This window comes from Haliotis rufescens, unplaced genomic scaffold (assembly GCF_023055435.1).
Source record: "Haliotis rufescens isolate VD_foot unplaced genomic scaffold, xgHalRufe1.0.p SCAF_5, whole genome shotgun sequence".
NCBI classification, from domain to species: domain Eukaryota; kingdom Metazoa; phylum Mollusca; class Gastropoda; order Lepetellida; family Haliotidae; genus Haliotis; species Haliotis rufescens.
The window spans coordinates 55924932-55930796 of record NW_025964223.1 but is presented as its reverse complement, the minus strand read 5'-3'; positions in this window follow the sequence as shown (position 1 = coordinate 55930796).

Below are 5865 nucleotides of genomic sequence, written 5' to 3'. Positions count from 1 at the left end.
TCCGCAGCATTGTGTGTGCATGTGTGCTGGGGGTGTTAAAGGCACTTTGACACACAGCATCACTTTCACGTTCAAGACAAGAATCCATCACCTCTGTTGGGTAAATGTCATACTTGGAACCTTTTCATATAAATGGCGCCAGTCTCGTTTAGTTTGAAAATAACTTGTATCAAGAAAACAAATGCAATTATTCTTACCTCTATGAAAACTCAAATCTGTTGTCATTGCAGCCTTCACAACTGAGAGAAAAAACTATGAAAATAATTTATGCACTAAAGCAAAAGTCCCCAAAATTAATCGTCACGTGGTTACCTTTTCTTCACTAAAATCTTCTCACTTATTTCAATAATCTGGCATATTCTCACATTATTCTTTTCAACTTGGTCTCCTTGGCATCAAGTCCAATATCCATTTTTGAATATTATTTACTTCAATTTGCTGTATTTAGTCAATTCTTGAAACAAATATACGTTCATGTATACAAACCATACAAAGGGCAAGTTATATGTACATGTATATGTTACAGTTAATGTATAAAAATTCTGAAATTTTCACTGAGGCAATTTTATTTAACGCCTAAATATTTCAGTTATTATACGAATTTATTAAAACATCTGTCCATTTATTTCATTATGAAATTATAACAAATTCCAAACATGTTGATGGTGAATTTCATCACCCAGTGACTGAAATGATAGCATTAAAAGAAAACAAAAGACAATGTATATATTGGTTGCTTCTAATCCAAGCATAATTTGTCTATTGTGATGTTTTTAAGCCTTTACGATTTTCTTAATAATTTTAGCCAATCTGTCAAATAAATGCACAGATTTTTCAGTCAATTTGTAAAGAGGCTGAAATATTTACGCATTTTCTAAATTGTGACGTAGCTTGGTAAATAGAAAACGTATTATTGAAATATGACCACTACAATTACGGATAAATTATAGTGATTTTAGAACTATGACAATTGCCTAAGTGAATCACATTTTACACATAGACAACAATATACACCCATATGAATATTTGGCATATATGGCTGCATATGAAGAAGGTTTGTGTACGTTATCTCTCTAATACTAATGGTATGGAAGTTTGAAAGTGCATGAAAAATATTTTGTAAGTTTCTGAAAAACATTAACCGAGGTCACAGTGACCTGCCTTCAGAAATAGGAGGCCATTGGGGGTCGTGTGTTCTTCCGGGGCGCCGCCGCCGATGTGACAGTGCGCACCCGACACCGAGCAACATTTCACTCCCTCAAACACAACACTGTGGAATTTGTCGAAACACATTACAAGCCGTATTCCAGTTGAAAAACCTCCTCAAGAATATCAAGAAAATGTCAAGACTATTTAGCGTATGTGTTGTGACATGGGTGTAACAAAGGGGAGAGGAACATCAAACTGGTGTGAGACATGGGTGACTGCTGTCGTCTTGCAACTTACATTATCTCACTTCCGACTAAATAATATAAGTTAAAAAACTACACCTGGACTGACAGTGTCACTTTTAATGTTAAATGGTTGGTTCGTGACCAGGAATTGATTAGTGAGTTGGGACTCATGAGCTTTGAAGAGTATTTGTTCACATCACGGCGTGTCAGCTTCCATCTTCCCGAGGCAAGGGGCTTAACTGACTATAAAAGTCCAGTTTCCCTCCTTGACAAACTAGGCTGGAATTATATTTTGGCTGGACTAAGGAGTCTATGCATAGGCCAATCAAAATCGACATCCGGTTCGTAAACTGCCTTGCAAATTTCGGTCGATTGCTGGATTTGCAAAGCATTCGTACCGTCAACTCTGCGTGTACAGGTATTTTCAAAATCTTTCCATCTTTTTAAACAAGGTGCTGACGCGATTTGATGCACTTTACGAGGTAAAACCCGTTTTAATACGATATAGATCTTGATTATCGGTCAGATCGTCTTGACTGGGCGCCTCCATTTTGTTTGCAGGAAGTGCAAGTGATATGAGAGGTGGAATCTGATTGGTCAATAGAAGGGACATAGAAGGGACATCACTCGTAAAAGCCCCTGGTGAGCTAGGATTGAGCGCAGAAATTCAAGCCTAGTTCGTCAAGGGTGGAAACTGGACGCTTATAGTCAGTTAACTCCCTTGCCTCGGGAAGATGGTCAGCTTCATGTAAGAGGAAAACCCGAAGTGAGACAGGCCTAAGACGCTCACCACTTTGGGAAAGAAAACACGTAGCTGCTCACAAACCACAGGTCATAATCAGGGCGAGTCTGGACATCGATAGGTATATAGGCATGGTTTAAGTGATATATAAATGTATATCATGGTTTAAGTAATACATGGTGAACTGCTGGCAGTTGAAGAGTCATGGTTAACTCATAGTTAGGTTTATATTCATAGTTAACACATGGTTAGGTATATGTATATGGTAACATTATGGATTAAAATATATGCATAGTTTAAACTGACTTTTTACTAACGTGTAGGGTTAGCACATACTGATGGTTGTGTTCATATATGGTATGATATATAAGCAAGGTGAAATGTTGGTTGGATCCATGTTTAAATACCGGTAAGGTATTTATGCAAGGTTAACGTAATGTTCCACTGATGATCAGGAATCTACACGAAAGGTTTGAATGCTTTGTTTGTTGTTTAACGCCGCACTCAGTAATATTCCAGCTATATGACGGTGGTCTGTAAATAATCGAGTGGTCCAGACAATCCAGTGATTGACATCATGAGCATCGATCCACGCAATCGGGATTGATGACATGCATCAACCAAGTCAGCGAGCCTGACCACCCGATCCCGCTAGTCGCCTCTTGCGACAAATATAGTCGCCTTTTGCGGCAAGCATGGGTTGCTGAAGACCTATTCTACCCCGGATCTTCACGGGTCGGTTTGCATGGTTGTCAGGTAGGTTCATATAACTGTTGACATACGAACATACCAACTGGCATTCAGAAAGCACATTTGCCAGCCTTTCACGTTAAGATATCTGGCATGAGGACGAATAGACTTCGTTTACAGTGGTCGCGTTTGATTCAAAATACCAAATGTCTCGTGGGAGATGTCGTTCAATGAAATGCCACTACCTTACATTCAAACACAACAGACATACTTTTTTAAAAAGGGGTTACGGATATTTACTGAAATGTGGTCGTCCCAACTGTAATGGCATCGGAGTGCGTTCAGGAAGAAAAATCAAAGGTCGATTTGATGGTTGCTGAGTGCATATATTTCAAACCGAAAGGATGTCGATGAACACGCCTGGGTCAGAAAGAAAACAAGTTCACGCCGTCCACAATTACTCGGGCGCCGAGTACGCGCGTGTCATTGCCTACTCAGTATGTTGGTGTTTCTCTAGCAACATCAGATGAATTAAACACCACATCAACATTTTCGACTCCTGTTAAATGTCCTGTGAATGATAGATAGCAGGTTTGGTTCCTGCTACCATAACATGTATCCTTGCCTGCATGAGCCTGCGAATGGACCTCCTGGTTATCAAGCGGCTCTTGTTTCCAGTGGTGTTTGGACGCATTATACGTTTACAATTAAAATGCGTTGAACATGTTTGTATTTATTTGAAGTTTGGAAATCACAAACCTATTACATCACTGAGAAGGTTTGGCTGGGTTGCCTGGTCCAGACTCGATTATTTACAGACCGCCGTCATAAAGCTGGAATATTGCTGAGTGGGGTGTTAAACAACAAACAAACCTACATAGGTTGCTCGGGCCATTCCACAGGGATTCAGTAGCTAACATTTGGCAAAATACTTCTTTAACAATTGTGTGTGCGTGTGTGTGTACAGTGTGTGTACAGTGTGTTTTGTGTGTGTGTTTCCCTGTGGTGATGTAAGTGTAGTATTACATGCAGCCGAACTTATTTGAGTAGCAGCAATTATTTGAGACATACGTTTTGTTTCAGTGTCTTTTACTTGCGTGTGTGAGTGAAGTTTGCTTGCGAATTTATATTTTCCACGTGGAACGTGACTGTGAAATCATATTTTCACAAACAATGAAAGATAAATATTATGTTTCATAGTCGGATATGCCGCCTCTAGTTGATCGTGAGCCTCTGCTGCAAACTCTACAGTGATCTTACCTGACGCACACGGGTTGTCTGGCGTTCAACTATCTTGCAATTTTAAGTTGAATATATCTATTTATAGTAAATGAGAGGCTGCAGGGGCGTGGTGTTGTGGGAGTGATTGTTTTATTTGGCCGTTTGGGTTCGATTCCCCAGGGTTAAGTGATTGAGTGAGTGAGTTGGGTTTAACGCCACTTTTAACATTATTGCAGTTATATCACGGCGTGTCAGCTTAATGTGGGAGGAAAGCCAAACTCACGAGCAATGGTGCTGACAAACCTAGAAACATAATCGGAGTGAACCGGGATTCGAACCCACAATCATAGGTTTCTGGCGTGTCCAGTAGACGCAACTCTGCACAGAGAATCGCAGCGCCTTAGACGACTGGGCCACCCGTGCCCCACCAGGTGTTAAGACTATTATAAGACAGGCGTTTTGTGTACCTGCAGAAACATAATCCGTTTAATCAACGTATATGTTGTTGGTGTTTTATGCGTGCGTGCATTAAGTTGAATATATTTGTGGTTATCCTGTTTGTATGAGAGTACAACGTGGCCCACGGGAGTGTTTTCATTTTCGAGTTTGTTTTAATATGGAAAAGGAAGTTTGTTTATTTGGCACATGGTTATATAATTTTGCCAGATTTCAAATAATTTTATGAGTGGAGGTCTGCAACGGGTGACATATACGTGACGTTTTCTGAGACAAGTTTTAAACATCGAAAATGAGGTCGATTATTTGTGTACACAAGAAAATCTATGACGTCGCGAATTTCGAGCCTGCGCAAATGAATCAGACTGGGTTTGGTTAGAGTAACAAACATTGCTTTCGTGAATATATACACATATATAAGCTTGCATCTTTAAGTGCCTAGTATATATAAACATCACTAGGTGCAAAAAAAATGTGCAAATGATAAAATCATCTGCAGTTTATTTTTCAGTACAGTATATTTAGACAAGAACAGCGAAGGCGATATATCATTTTGAAATATATCCGTCGCAGAATTTGTTTATAATTTTTATCGCTGCAAATATGATCTTGCATATATATATTCCAACATGCAAAACCCATGTATAAAGAAATATATATTCCAACATGCAAAACCCATGTTTAAAGTAAAAATATATAACCCAACATGCAAAACCCATGTTTAAAGAAAGAATGTTAAATAGACACGTGTTTAGTTGATGAACTCATAGCGACTTTAATGCTAGCATATAAGGAGAACAACCAGTGATCTTAATTAACATGGAATATCATTCATTATGGCGGGTATCTGCATAAGTTAAAAGACAAGACGTAAAGCAATATTCACTCACTCACGCACTTGATCACTCACTCATGACCCAAGCCAATAACACACAGCCAAATAAACTGAAAAGGAATACCCTTTTTCCTTCTTAATGTAAAGCCTCTTTTCCAATAAATATATATAAACAACGTTTCATACAATTTTAACAAATTTGAGATTCAATTACCCATCTTTAAAAAGCACTAAACAAAAATAAACAAACATAACATCCTTCCCACATAACTGATATCCTTCAACATGGCAACACAACAAACTTAATGGTCTCTTAACTAGAAATAAACGTGTATTTTCACTTTTTTTCAACGAAATATAATCTGTCAACGCTTCTTTAACTCCGAGCGTGGAGCAAAATTTAAAAAAAATTGAAAACAACGAGAACGCCAACCAAAACATCGAAACTGGAGGCATGGAATCTGCAAATTGAAAACAGATTTATCATAAAATTCCTGTTTTGGGTAATGACACATCGTCAGCTAAGA